The following is a 16,192-nucleotide window of genomic DNA, read 5'->3' as shown; positions in this document are numbered from 1 at the left end:
ATGTGCCTCCTTTTGGGCAATGGGACATTTCAAGTATGATGCAAACAGAAGCTTGGTAAGTGCTTTCACATGAGACTTTGTCTTGGAATGCTTTCGCTGGCACCCTGAGCCACCATATAAAAAGATCCAGTCATCCTAATGGAAATACTATGTAAAGAGAGAGAGAGAGAGATGCCTAGATAACCACCAGTCTTGCAGCCTTCCAGCTGAGGCATCAGACATAAAGAAGTCATCTTAAATACTCTGTCTCCAATGGTAATCAGGCATAGCAGCAGTACCATCCCACTGAACTCAATCTAAATTACAGAACTTTTGGAAATAATATCTTGACCTTTGGGGAACTGTACCAATTTATCTTGTGATTTTGTAGATCCCTTGGAAGAGTGTAAACATCTTTCATGTACTCTAGCACCAACATCTTAGACAGGAAAACCCATGTTATTCATTGCTCTAATACTGTGAAGAACTTCAGAAACTGAGGAAAATTTAAGAAAGAGCAGAGACTAGATGTGGGGTACAGATAGTCTTCCCAGTCAGCCTCATTAAGAACCAATACAGATACAAGGAACACTATAAGAATTCAGATAGTGGACATGAGTAGGGGCAAACCAGAAGTTCCCCATATGCTGTAGAAATATTTTTATTACTCTCTGGACAACCAGGTGCCTTCTTATTTGAATGTCCAGGCAACTTAATACCTTGGATGTAGGGCTGGAAGGTCAAGTGAGAACATCTGGAAAACTATTCAAAAAGAGGGTAATAAGCTAAAATGATCAGCGTATAAAGAAGTAATCATTTTGGTAAGGTACAGTATGTGTCCTAAGGCATGCATGACCTCTAAAGTATAACTATGACAACCCAATCAGTAACTCCAAGCATAATTGTACAGAACCTACAGCTGTACCAGTTATTCTATACACACTGCTCAGGAGTCAATTCCACCATTAGAAAGCCCACCTTGTTCAGGATCAATTAAGGAACGACAGGAACTGGAGGGACTGAACCTACATGTTGATGATATTGGTACCAATACTGATATGTGCTAGAGAAGATAAAGGGTTGACTATCCCACAGCCATTACCTAGCAGATATTTCAGAAGGAAAATAAAACCAGTTATGTGCTACAGTCAAATATTCATACTTAAAAACAAATTTTATGTAAAAATAAAATACTCTTCTTAATTCAGTTGGAGAATTTATGAATGGTTCATTAACATGTCCGTCTGTCATAAGAAAAATCAGCCAAAATCTACAAATTATAGTAATTATTTTTCCCTTGAAGTTTTGAGAGTAATTTTATACAATATGATCCAAATAGTTTTCCAGATAAACAAGATAAATGAGATATGTTTTTCTTCTTTATGTTAATAAATGTTTTACTTGCCTGAAAGACAATAGAATGAAGCAATTAATTTGGCTATAAAAGTTTAGGAATGTAGGACTATGGAAACAGATAAAACCTCACTCATAAAAGTCCCAGGGCTCCTAAGGATGGTCATCAATGCTTACAGAAGGGCTAATTACAAAATATGTCAAACCTCCAAGAGTCACCACTTTGGGTGAACAGTACATATAGGCATGTACTCACGCCAAGCAAAGTTGACAAATTCTGCTTTTCTTTCAATCCATATCACTACATACTGGTTTATTGAGTCTCATTGGGGAAACTGAGGAAACTGAAGAGACTCTTCTGTTATAATTCTAGTACTCTGAGTTCCTTATTGGATGTGCTTGTTAACAATTATTTTGAAAGTATTAGATCTATTAAAGGACAGGTTTCTTTTTTTTTATTGTAAACAAATGGGATACATGTTGTTTCTCTGTTTGTACATGGCGTAAAGGCATACCATTTGTGTAATCATAAATTTACATAGGGTAATGTTGTTTGATTCATTCTGTTATTTTTCCCTTCCCCCCACCCCTCCCACCCCTCTTTGCCCTCTATACAGTCCTTCCTTCCTCCATCCTTGCCCCCCTCCCTAACCCTAACTCTTTATGTGTCCTCATCCACTTATTAGTGATATCATTCGACCTTTGGTTTTCTGAGATTGGCTTATCTCACTTAGCATGATATTCTCCAATTTCATCCATTGCCTGCAAATGCCATAATTTTATCATTCTTTATGGCTGAGTAATATTCCATTGTATATATATACCACAGTTTCTTTATCCATTCATCAATTGAAGGACATCTAGGTTGGTTCCACAGTCTGGCTATTTTGAATTGAGCAGCTATGAACATTGATGTGGCTGTATCTCTGTAGTATGCTGATTTTAAGTCCTTTGGGTATAGGCCAAGGAGTGGGATAGCTGGGTCAAATGGTGGTTCCATTCCAAGTTTTCTAAGGAATCTCCACACTGCTTTCCAGAGTGGCTGCACTAATTTGCAGCCCCACCAGCAATGTAGGAGTGTACCTTTCTCCCCACATCCTCGCCAACACCTGTTGTTGCTTGTATTCTTGATAATCGCCATTCTAATTGAGGTGAGATGGAATCTTAGGGTGGTTTTGATTTGCATTTCTCTTATTACTAGAGATGTTGAACATTTTTCCATATGATTGTTGATTGCTTGTAGATCTTCTTCTGTGAAGTGTCTATTCATTTCCTTAGCCCATTTGTTGACTGGATTATTTGCATTCTTGGTGTAGAGTTTTTTGAGTTCTTTATAGATTCTGGAGATTAGTGCTCTATCTGAACTATGATTGGCTAAGATTTTCTCCCACTCTGTAGGCTCTTTCTTCACATTACTGATAGTTTCCTTTGCTGAGAGAAAGCTTTTTAGTTTGAATCTATCCCAGTTATTGATTCTTGCTTTTATTTCTTGTGCTATGGGAGTCCTGTTGAGGAAGTCTGGTCCTAAGCCGACATGTTGAAGATCTGGACCTACTTTTTCTTCCATAATCTGCAGGGTCTCTGGTCTGATTCCGAGGTCCTTAATCCATTTTGAGTTTAGTTTCATGCATGGTGAGAGATATGGGTTTAGTTTCATTCTGTTGCACATAAGGACAGGTTTCTTAATAGCATCAGACAACAAATGATGGTTCAAACCATTAAAAGGTAATAAAAGAATAATATCAACAGTCTTCATATTGCTGAAATTGTACACCAATGAATATATACCACACTAAAAGCACATATATGAGAAACTACACAGTAATAGAAACACACAGATGAAATATTTTATTAGACTAATATTTTTCACTGGCAAATGATGATTCTAACAGGAAAAATTATAGAAATAACCCTCTCTAATAATATACTTATATCTAGAAAACAAATCTAAATAATTGTGGAAATTGAAAAGAAACTGAAGTATTCTCTTACCTTGAGCTATTTGATGGATATACAATAATGCTAACACATAAGAATCAGAACACACAAAAATACAGTAATGTCTTGCCTTGGTGGATAAATTATTCCCTATAGTAAAGGGAAAAAAGTAGCGACCTGCTTGAGAGAATGCATCAAGCTCTTGTGTATTCCCAGAGGGTTTGCACTAACAGGAAAATAGCATGACTTTCACACACTGAAGGTATCACATGAATAAAGATTTACACATAAGCAAACAAATGAAATTAGAAGGCAAATAGGACAGAGTTACAGTCTAAGATTTGACTTTCCTCAATTTTTGATTTAACTTGGAAATGCCCCCTATTCTCTAATTTTCTATCTGAAGAGAATGCTTGATACAGTTATTTTTTTCAGTTATCCTCTAAAATAAAAACTCAAGCCATTGTGTGCATTTTTCTAAGAACAAGTGTTATAATAGATTTAAACATTCAACTGAATTAGTTTTGATCTTCCTTCAATATGTTTAGGAACCAAATGAAATAAATAAGCTGTAAACATACACAAGATGCAAAAAACATGCAACAGAGAGAGAAGATGTGTGAAATGCACAAGTAAAGATAAACTGAGTTAATACATTGTTAAAAAAATAGCAACAGAAGTCACATTCACTTACACAGACATCACTACAAAGTGGGACTATAAGCGAGTGGGCTGTTCTCAAATACCTACTATTATTTTCCAAAATCATTAAAATTAGATTGAATTGTTATGGATTTTCATGAGACAGCATTAGACTGCTGCTAGAGCTGCCATCTAATAAAATCAGTGATTTGCAGCATCACAGGAATACTTCATGCCAAAGAAGGTGTCTGCTAATTTATCACACCAGCAAGCTCATTGTTTTACTTGAGATAAAACCTTTATGGAATACCAAGGGAGTTTGTAGATAAAGACATCCATTTTGTCTCCCCTAATTTTTAACATAATGTAAATGCTCTTTCTCTATTTGTCTAATTTATTTAGGGTTTACACAACAACACATTCTCCATTTGCCTGTTTATGCCACTATTGTCAGGTCTCAGGCAAGCCCTACGTGGCTTTGATGGAGCCACACATGACCTAATGATTTGGCTCATTTGTTGTGGTCTAAATGTTACTTTGGGGGCATCAGAGTCCCAGAAATGCTAGTTTTTCTACTGAAAAGTAAACTTTGAAGAATTGGGCCACAAAAACTCCCAAGTACATTGAATTCTCCAAGTGGCATTTGGCTGTGATCATCTTGTTTTGTGCAACACCCATCTTAGCAACATGATAAATAACATTCAGAAATGTTATTTGAGGATGATGACCTAATTTACCAAAAGCCCCTAAGTTGCCTTTTCCTAAAGGTTTACTTCCAAGCCAGATGTGCCTGCGTATAACAAATGCCTCTTAATTTCCCTCCCTGCAGTTACACTTTAAAATGTTTTGCATTTGCATAAATTACCTCCCCCACTCTGGGGGAACACTCTAGCAGTCCCATGACTGATTTAAAACCCATACATATTCCTGTACTAAGTATAGAAAGTCTCCAATTAGAAGACACACCAGAAGTCATTAACAAGAATGATTATAGTATAGGCTGTGTATCTATACCTTTAGCTGCCTGCAGATTTGACTCTAGAGGAAAAAAGAATTAAAGATAGAAATTGTAGAAATACAACTTGAAAGAGTATTCAGCCTGTCCAATTCTTGACCAATACCACTAATAGAAGAGGAAAGAGTTGTAGCTATATACAAATAGTATATCATCAAAATTCATTTATAAGTGCCTATTGATGGAAATTCAAAAAATACAAAAGTCAGAATTTTCAAGAATAATAATTAATTATATCTATCTTGTGTTGAAAGGAAAGGAAATTTGGCATGGGAGTTGGATGGGTGCTTTGAATAAATGACAGTCAGAGGACAGAGAAGGTAAGTGAAAGCTAAATATGACCTTGCTAAATTAAAATATAACAGGAGTGGATGGGGTAAACTGGGATTCAGAGAGAAACTAATGCAAAGATGTGCCAAGTACTTTAAGATTAATACTCTAAACTTAGGTTGTAAAAAAAAAAACAAGTGGCAGGAAAAAAAGTTGAGGGCAGATGCAAGATAATTTAACAGTTGGATATTATTTGTAGAAACACTCTGGAATAGTTGTTAATTAAAAACATCAAGTTGTCATCTGTATAGGTACAAGTAAAAGCATCTTCATTGATGATAATTCTAAGGTTGTACTCCCCTACTGAGACCTGAACCCAACAATTGGCCAGGGCAGGCTTTGGATGTGGAGTTCTGTGTGTCACGCTCCCTTGGTTAGCAGGGAGGCTGTGGAAGCTGGGTTAAGGAAGAAATGTAACCTCACATATTCCCTTCCAAAACCTGTTGCTCTTTCTCTAGTCCAGCACTTTATGGTGTCCTTGTATTTAGTTACCAAAAATATACAATACAGCAAAAGCATTTGTCTAATCATCATCTCACCCTGTAATTCCTTCTTTTGACTCAGTATAGGCTAAGAATTGGCTACAAATATAGTGGAGAACTACCCAGTTGGTTGGATTGGCTACCATAGTACCAAAGATTGTAGAGAGGTACCTGGTTTGGAAGAGACACTAATTATATTTGATATTTACTGAATAAACAAGCCTCAGGTCATACTTCTAGGTGCCATTCATTGAACAAAATAGACCAAAGTCATGTCTTCATGAAATTTACCCTTCAGGATAGCGGGAGACATATAATAAATAAGATGACTGGTACATCAGAGAGAATCAAGTTCCCTAGCTAATACTATTTGAGTGCCTTCGCAAATTCCCTTGGTACCTCCAATTCCCATCCACCTTGATCCCAGAGTTCCTACTGTGAAGCAAAGCAGAGGGTTTTCTCTGGCAGCTGGAGGACACTTGTCCAAGCACAGAAACTGGAATGCTGAAAAGTTAAAAAATAAATAAATAAAGTCCCAAACCTCTCCACAGCAACCTTCAACCACAGACTGGTGACAGTTGGCAGTTGAATACCTCAGCTTTCTTATACCCCAGACATAGCAAGTCCAACATGTCCTCTGTGCAGTCTCTGCAAGGTCCCAGAAGGACTTAGTCCCCTGTGCCTGTGGCACTAACCTGCTGATTGACTGCCCTGATAGAGCAGCTTCCTTCCTTTCTCCAGCTCACTCTCCCACAACCCTACTGAGTTTTCAGGATCACCATCCAAATAAACCACCTGTATTCAATCTTTGTCTAAGATTCTATTCCTAGGGAACATCAGTGTTAAGGAAAAACATAATCCAGGAAAGAGGAAATGAGGCATTAGATGGTAAGAAATTTTACACAGGGTGATTGGGAAAGATCTGATCTCAGGCAATTTTGAAAAAGAGACTTGAATGGAAGAGAACATGAATTTTAGTTCTAAAGCAGGGTCATTGTCAAGCCTATCACACCACATTACCTCCAGAGACATAATGAAGCACATGTCCAAGTTGGTGGGGTTTTAGCCCCATATCTGGTTTGAAAACAAAATGATCATCCCTAGTAATTTGGTGAAGTTTGGATTTTTCACTCCCAGAAGAAAAGTATTGATTTTCCTTCACAGAATTTTGATAAAAATGGATGTGAAGCCCTCCGGGTATCTTGCCCTCATATTCTTATTATAAGATGTCTTGTCAACTGTCTCAGTCCAAGGCCACAAAACTGACTCAATACTAAGATGTTCTCTCCCTGGGGAATTCTCAACAAAATTTCACAAGAGCAGATGTGAATGTGGTAGGGATCATGTCACTTTCACTTAAAGCCTCCAAAGAATAAAATGTCACTCTTCTACTCACCCTGAGCTTACTGAATGACATAAACAAAAGCCCTATATATATAGTGGCCTACAACATATGCATTAAATATATATAGAGAGATGACAATTTCATAGAATCAATGACTTATAAGATGAAATGTGTTCTAAAAAAAATACTTCTTCCTACTACAGTGTGCTCACTCCAAACAAGTCAACTTGTTCCATTTTTTAACGTCTTGTCAAATTATTGTTTCTATTAATAAAATGTACTTTCTTGTATTTCCTCATGATTGCTTCTGGAACCATAAAGAGAAGCTAAATAGCTCTTCTGCAAAGCAAGTTGGTTTCCCATACATGCCTCCAAATGAGAGCACTTGCCTCTCTGCTATGATGTGGATTTGGGTTTCTCACTTCCTCCTTATGTGCTGTGGCTTTTGATGTTATCATAAAAGACTGGCATTTAGAATTAAGAACTATATTTTCAGTGGTCAGATCAATAAATAAATCATTAGGATTCTATTTTCCTGGATCTAAACCAATAGTTCTTTAGATGCTGTTCCATTTTTTCCTGGTTTTCCTCAAGCTTCCTTGGCATCCCTGTTAGATGAAGTGTTCCTTGGGATTCTGCTGTCAGGCCTCCAAAACCCTCAAGTAGGATTGTCTTCCTGGAGTAAGTTCATCAAAACTCATGAGTTTAACAGCCATATACAAAATGACAACTCCCAAATCCATATCTCTAGCCCTCACTACTAAGTCAAATGCTGAATAAATACTTCAACTACATAAATTGCCCAAACATGTTGAAAATAAACCTCAATGTTTTGCACTATAAAGTCTATCTTCTACCTATAAAGACTTAGGTACTAGAACAGAGACTCTGTGCCTAATAGAAGAAAAATTAGGCCCAAATCTTCATCATGTTGGCTTAGGACCTGACTTCCTTAACAAGACTCCTAAAGCACAAGAAGTAAAATTAAGAACCAATAAATGGAATGGTATCAAACTAAAAAGCTTCCTCTCAGAAAAGGAAACAATCAAGAGCATAAAGACAGATCTTACAGAATGGGAGAAACTCTTTGCCACCTGCACCTCAGATACACATTAACCTCCAGGATATATAAAGAACTCAAAAAATTTAACAAAAAATCAAATAACCCAATCAATAAATGGGCAAAGGAATTCAACAGACACATCACAGAAGAAGAAATATGATTGGTCAACAAATATATGAAAAAATGTTCAACATCTCTAGCAATTGGAGAAATGCAAATTATAACTACACTGAGATTTCATTGCTAATCAGAATTGCAATTATCAAGAATATAAGCAATAATAAGTGTTGGTGAGGTTATGGGGAAAAAGGTACACTCATACATTGCTGGTGAGATTGCAGGTTGGTGCAACCACTTTGGAAAGCAGTATGGAGATTCCTAAGAAAACTTGGAATGGAACCATCATTTGACCCAGCTATCCCACTCCTCCGTTTATACCCAAAGGACTTAAAATCAGCATACTACAGTCATGCAGCCACATCAATGTTTACATGGAACCAATCTAGATGCCCTTCAACAGATGAACAGATAAAGAAAATGTGGTACATATACACAATGGAATATTACTCGAACTTAAATAAGAATGAAATTATGGCACTTGCAGGTAAATGGATGGAAATGGAGAATATCATGCTAAGTGAAACAAGCCAATCCCCCCCCCAAAAAAAGGTCAAATGTTTGCTCTGATAAGTGAATGCTGATCTATAGTGGAGGGTATGTAAGGAAGAATAAAGGAACTTTTAATTATGCAGAGACGAGTGAGGGGACGGGTGGGGCAGTGGGGAAGGATAATAAAATGAGACAGACATTATTATCCCATATACATGTACATGTATGAAAAAAATTTTTAATAAAAATAAATTTTAAAATTTTTTTAAAAATAAAAATTAATAAATACAAATTTTAAAATATGTTGTTATGGAGAACTCGTTCCTCATGTACACAATTCCTGGACCTTGCTGTGCAGATCTAAGTAATGGGTAACAAGGAAAAATAAAAGAATCTTAGATTGGCCTGATTAATATTTATAGGAAAGGGCAAATATTTACTCTAGAGAAAGCAAAATATATCCAGAAGGTAAGAGAATAGAGACAGGAAAATAAAGTCCAGAAAGAGCTAATTTTGAAGTTCTAAGAATTTGGGGAGAATAAGAGTGATTTGAACCACTTAACATACCATAAGCAAGACTTTTAGAAGATAAATGGGTAAAAAAATCTTTTAAAAGTGTTGCAATATGTTATAAATATCATCTTCAACTTGGCACTATCCAAGAGATAAAGTAAAAATTTAAATTGTTTTGCAATGATTTTTAGATGTCAGGATGGCATTTTTGTGACTGGAACAAAGAACAAAGGAAGGTCCTAAGGTTAGAACAAAAAAGCCCCCAGCACCACTAGGGTTACATATGTGTAAGAAAGTCAGATGCTCTACCTGCAAAACCTGTTTTCTATTTAGAATGGTATTAAACATATCATTGCTCTAAGGTTTTAAGGTTAAGGTTGTATCTAAAGCTTTACGTCTTCCAAGTGTTTTATCCAATCCAACTCCCAACCTTACCAAAGATCAAAACCACTGGTCTTGACTTTATAGCTCCATTTAAACAAAATTACAAAACAGCTATCTGGTTATAATCATACAATATTTTATACCATGAATATCATAGGTTTCTCACTGTAAAAGTTTACCATTAACATATCATGACCCCACTCTAACTCTTGGTATGCAAATCCACTATTCTTACTGGTCTTGCTTAGAGACATTTAGGATGCTAGCTTTATTTTCACACCTAACCAAGTGTTCCTGTTGCCAAACTGCCTCCACCACAATAGCTTCTACTTTTATCAATAAGAGGTCAACAGGCCTTTCCCAAACTTATTATGTGTCTGAACTAAAATTTTTGTGAAAACAGAAGTTGCATGGGAAATTAGAGAAGCTGGAAACGATGAGCCTATGAGTGAGAAAGCCTCTCTCGGGGACAGGTCTTCTCATTAGACATAATGTTGGGGAAGGAGAGAAACTATACATCTGTATTCTATAGCCTCAAGGTGACCGTGGTAGGTGCTTCTGGACCTAGGGGTGACGATTTAAGTCAAATTTTATCTAGAGGATCCATTCTAGCAAGGGTGACCTTTGGAAGACTGCTCTAGGTTTACAAACCAGATAACTTCAAAGGACATAACCGCACATTTAAAAACAGCTCTAGAAGAGGACAGCATTTCTCTAGCTCCCCTATTAGCTCAAATTGGTCAAGGAACCCAAAACAAACCCTGTGAGTGGTCCTCTGTAGTAGGATCCAGTTGGGCTTAAAATAGATCTCTTTGTCTATAAGTAGGAATAATTTTGGCTGCAAGAAACAGCTCACCTTACTTGACATAACAATTCAGGAAATTTATTAATTCACTGCTCTAACAGCAGTAGTTAGATATGATTTGATCATGGTCCGGACTCATTTCTCTTCCATTCTCTTTCCATGTGCATACTTTAAGTTGGTTGTAGTAGTTTCAGGCCAGAATCATAAATAATATGTCCAGTAGAAGAAAAGGTACCTCTCCTAGTGGCCCTCTCTTAAAGCCAAAGAAACTGCCCTGACTCAGGCCCATAGTAAGCATCTGTTATTATGACATGACTATTCTACAATCAATTACCATAGCAGAATGGACTGATTCACTTTTATGCCAGTCAGAGACTCCTAAGAAGTAGGGACAGGCTTGGCTTCCCTGGAGCCCTGGGGCTGTGTTGACAAAGGTTGAGGTCCTGGATTTATAAACAGGGAGCACTGGGGAAAGGGGAAAGAATGGGTACTAGGAAAAACAAATGATAGCATCTGCATTTGCTCTGGCAGCTTGTACCCTCTGGCCTTGTCCTTTTCTCGATTCACATTCCTGGGCCCAGGAAGGATAACAGTAGCCAAAACAAGAGACCAGAGTAGTCTTGAATTGTGGTGTGAGCTCTGGGCCAGGCTGTGGGATTGTCCTATGCAGTTTCAATAGAAATGGAAATCATTTACTCATTTCATTTAACCCAGTGATGTGCCTGACTGTCAGTTCTACATCCTGACAGAGGCCTTTAAAAGCTCTGATCAATTCTTTGGAATTGAGAATACTGAGTGATACCAATAATGAAGTCATATCTTTACAACACCTATCTTCATTCTTTGTTGTCATTAAATGGAAAATTCAACTATTCAATATGATGATCATTTCCAGTCTTTGATAAGATTTTCCCATTTTCTCCCTTTTTTAATGCTTCTAAATTGTAATAAAGCTTTAAAGGCTGAGCTACCAATAGCTTCATTTGTCTATCTTTCAACTATAATGAATACAGATGGGCAAGGAGGAAAAGGGATTCAGGGTTTGGCCTAATCCTATAATCTTTCTCATTTCCTTGTGAAAGGTTGAATAATTCCAGATGAATACCATATAATGCCAGTGTTCTCTCATACCAACGATTTATTTTCTCATAGACACTAAAGAGATATTCAAAATACTATGCATATATAAACTACAAAATGAAAATAACCCACATACAAAAAGTTCTAAGTAACCAGTGTAATCAGACATCAGGTGCAAGTCTGGATGTATATTCACACATCACTAAATACTGAAAATACTTCCTGGAAAATGGACCACAGATATTACTAAATGAAAAAAATATATTTTGAGTACATTTTCTGCCCAACAGAATAAGAAATCATCTTGCTTTTATAATTATACTTGCCCAAATATTATGGTTAGTGTCCTTATATTGTGATAAACTATGGCATTAAAATTCTTTTACTGGAGTCTACTTCTAAAATTTCATTGTGCTCCCCTTCAGTTTACCCAGGCATAACCAATCTAGTATACATGGGAAAAGATTGACTTCTGACTTCTTCATATCACTGAAGAACTTGTGCTTTTTACATAAGTTTTATGTTTCCCAGTCTCCCACCCCACCTCAAAAAAAAAAAAAAAATCATACTCCAAGTGTTCTAAGGTTCAGCAAAGCAGGAAGAATGAAGTCAGCTCAATAGATGAATTTTCCTTGGTTTGGTGGTACACGGCACCCACAATGCTTAGTTAGGATAATGTAACTGATAAGCAATGATGATACTTATGATAGAGATGATGATATTAATAATATGATGGTGATATAGTAGAGAGATATGTCTACTAAATAAGACATTAATATGATAAACCTTTATGATGATGGAACAGAAATAATTTCTGGAAATAATTTTCCTAGTGGGGAGTAGAAGGTGTGTAGAAGGTTTGATTATTTCCTCCTGAGTTTCATCCATCTCCTACTCCAATTCCACCTTTTCAACATTCAGGGAAATGATCTTCCCTCTTTAATATACTGGATCAAATGTGGATACAACCCACATCCATTTCATTTGACAACAGAACAGAGAAGTTAGAGTTAATTTCCAAATGGAATGAAAAAAATACAAGAAAACTTAAAAAGTTTTAAATTTACAAAGCATAGTTTCCTGATCCCAGCTGACTTATTATGTATTTGGTTCATAAGTCCTGTTTCATTTAACCTCCAATTTCAGATGTGTTAAAAGGTTAGGCAAGTCATTTCTGCACCAGGAGTGGCTCTTTTGCCACGGCCCTTCACCCCCTGAAAATGTATGCTTGCTCCAAGTTCCTCACCACCCACTCCTTGGTGAGGAGCACCTCTCAGCAGCTGAGCCAACCACTATCTACAGTGGTGCTGAACTGACCAGAGACTCCAACATGTGAGAACTTCAGCAGCTGTCCCAGGTCCCCTGACCTCACTTATCCCTAGCCGCAGTTTCTAAACCAGCACTATTTCAAGGGATATTGACACAGCAGCCAAGTTCACTGGGGCTAGGGCTGCCACATTTGGGGTGGCTGGCTCTGGGGCTGGGACTGGGACTATATTTGGAAGCCTTATCATTGGTTTTGCCAGGAATCCTCTGAAGTAACAGCTCTTCTCCCTATGCCATTCAGAGCTTTGCCCTCTCAGAGGGCATGGGGCTCTTTTGCCTGATGATGGCCTTTCTCATCCTCTTCAGCATGTGAAGGAGCAGTCTCAGCCTCACATTCTTTCTCTGGTGTCTTGTCTGCCCCCAAATCCCTTTTCCTATACCTCCCCAGGCAGTCTGGGGAAAGTAGTTGGCTCAGAGTTTGACAGAGGGAAGACAAATAAATACTGCATTAATGAGAAAAAAAAAAAGTTAGGCAAAGGTATATAAGGTTATCTCACCCATAATTGAAAAATTTGAAAGAAAACTGGAAATGTGGTTCAATTATAAAAGTATTATTTTCTAAACTGAAATATCTTTGTATTCAATCTCAAGCAAATTTAAATGAATATTCTCATCTCATCTTAAAAGTATTCACTTGTTTTAAATTCTCCAGAAATTCTTAAGCAGCAAGAATATAGTCCTTTGAATATTCAAGGCATAAAAAAGAGAATCCTGCTTTCATTAATGCAGACTGAGTGATTTAGACTGAGCCTGTTGCTGAAAACTAATTGAAAAGCTGGACATGTATTTTTTCTAATCTGTTTTAAGACATGGGAGAGATAGTAAACAGTGAAGAATCACATAGCCATGGTCCAGGGGATTAAGGAAAAGTGAGCCTGGAATTTGGAACCACTTTTCTGTAGAACTCTGCCAAATATCTCTAGTAGAAACAATGGAAAGACTGAAAAGGTGATCAGAGTCTTCAACACACTCACAGTGACAGGAGGACAAAAATTGGAAATCTGCTCCCACTGTGGAGTGGGTATTAGCTGATAAGTCCCCGTGGGGAAGATCCTAAGGACTTACCCACTGTGAGTGTGAGCAAGGATAAAGGGAAAACAGATCAGCAGACACCAAAACTCAACTTCCTATCATTTCAAATGCTGATTAGATTAAGAAGATCTGAAATTTCTAGTGTACCTCACCTATATAAATGCAGATTAAAATTTTCCCCGAGAGGAAAATAATAACCAGAGTTACAAATTATTGCTTGTTTTTCATAATGTTTGGTGATTAAAATTGCCAAGGAACATGAGATGATAAGACAGCATGACCAGGACAAAAGTAAACAATAGCAAACAACTATGGACCAACCAGATATAAAGAAAAATCTAAAATTAAAAAAAAAAGAATAAGCAACATTGTTTAAAATAAAGGAATAAAAACCATGAAAAAGAAAAGAAAAGAAAAATCTAACAGATACAAACTTCAACATAACAAATTTCCCCCCTCATAACACCAACCAATCCTAATACCAACTGGGTATCTTACAATTCAGTTCAGTTCCGACACTAGCTGCCCAGTAACTTCACAGATTTAAGAGTTCAGTCCTTCCATAATCTCATTTCAGCAGCCAGTCACAAGTATCAGGTCCCCAGGTGACTCTCACTTTGGTTGACTTGGTCACAAAGTAAGGGGTACCCACAACCCTCCCCCTTCAGGTGTGATATATTGTCAGAATGATTCATAGAACCCAGGCAAGAGCTTTACTTACTAATACCAATTTAATATAAAAGTTACAACCCAATAGCCCAATAGAAGAGATGCACAGGGAAAGGCATATGGAGCTTCCTTATGCTCTCCAAATGCAGGACCTCTCAGCACCTCAATATGTTCACCAAGCCTGAGATTCTGGGAATCTGCAATTTAGGAGGATTTGTTTTGTTTTGGTTTTGTTTTGTTTTGTTTTTGTTTTTGTTTTTTCCCTTTGGCACTGGGAATTGAACCCAGGGCCTTGTGTATGTGAGGCAAGCACTCTACCAACTATGCTATATCCCCAGCCCATAGGAGATTTTGTACAGTTTTCATTTTGAAAGCATGATTGATTAAATCACTGGCCATCAATGTTAATTCAATCTCTAGCCCCTCTCCCTTCCCTGGAGGTTGAAAGATAGGACTGAAACCTCCAAACCTCTTATCCTTCCTTGGGTTTTGTTGCAACAAACTCTCATCTGTGAACTATCTAAGAGCCCCTTGCAACGAGTCATCTTATCAGCTCACAAAAGATACTCATCACTCTAGAGATTTCAAGGACTTTTAGTAGCTCTGTGTCAAGAACTGGGAGAAAAAATTCAAATATTGTTTTTCATTAGACTTGTGCTTATACCATGTTTAATATACTCAAGGAAATAAAAAATAAGATTTTGAATTTGGTGAAAGAGTCAGAAATTACAGAAAAGAACCAAAGTAAATTTTAAATAAAAATAATATAAATGTATAGTTATCTCGTACTAGACGATGGTGCCATAAATATAACGGAGAAAATATAGCCTTTCAACAAATGGTGCTGGGAAAACTGGAAATTCATATGTAGCAGAATGAAATTAAACCCCTATGTCTTACCCTGAACAAAACTCAATTCAAAGTGGATCAAGGACTTAGACATTAGACCAGAGACTCCATGCCTAATAGAAGAAAAAGTAGGCCCAACTCTCCACCACGTCAGCTTAGGAACCAACTTCTTCAATAAGACTATTAAAGCACAATAAGGAAAATCAATAATCAATAAATGGGATGGTATCAAACTAAAAAGCTTTTTCACAGCAGAGGAAACAAATGAACAGAGAGTTTACAGAATGGGAGAGAACCTTTACCACCCACATCTCAGAACATTAACCCGCAGGATATATAAAGAACTCAAAAAACTTAACACCAAAAAAAAAACCCCAAATGACCCAATCAATAAATGGGCTAAGGAACTGAACAGGCACTTCACAGAAGAAGAAATATGATCTAGTCAACAAATATATGAAAAAATGTTCAATATCTCTAGCAATTAGAGAAATGCAAGTCAAAACTACACTGAGATTCTATCTTACTCCAGTCAGAATGGCAATTATAAAGAATACAAGCAACATTAAAAGTTGGTGATGATGTGGGGAAAAAGGTTTACTTATACATTGCTGGTGTGACTGCAAATTAGTGCAACCACTATGGAAAGCAGTATGGAGATTCCTTAGAAAACTTGGAATGGAACCACCACTTGACCCAGTTATCCCACTCCTCTGTTTATACCCAAAGGACTTAAAATCATTACTATAATAATGTATCCACATCAATTTGGATACAT

General features: G+C 37.0%; 1 pseudogene across 1 annotated transcript; it reads left to right on the top strand.

The window, feature by feature from the left end:
* Positions 1 to 12,758: 12,758 nt before the first annotated feature.
* Positions 12,759 to 13,177, top strand: LOC306669613 (ATP synthase F(0) complex subunit C2, mitochondrial-like; annotated as a pseudogene). The gene has a single exon. The product of its transcript is annotated as an ATP synthase F(0) complex subunit C2, mitochondrial-like (transcript).
* Positions 13,178 to 16,192: the final 3,015 nt, after the last annotated feature.

The sequence above is a fragment of the Sciurus vulgaris genome (genome assembly GCF_902686455.1).
Source record: "Sciurus vulgaris genome assembly, chromosome: 9".
NCBI classification, from domain to species: Eukaryota; Metazoa; Chordata; class Mammalia; order Rodentia; family Sciuridae; genus Sciurus; species Sciurus vulgaris.
The sequence above is the reverse complement of the archived record's forward strand: the minus strand, read 5'-3'. Positions and strand labels throughout refer to the sequence as shown.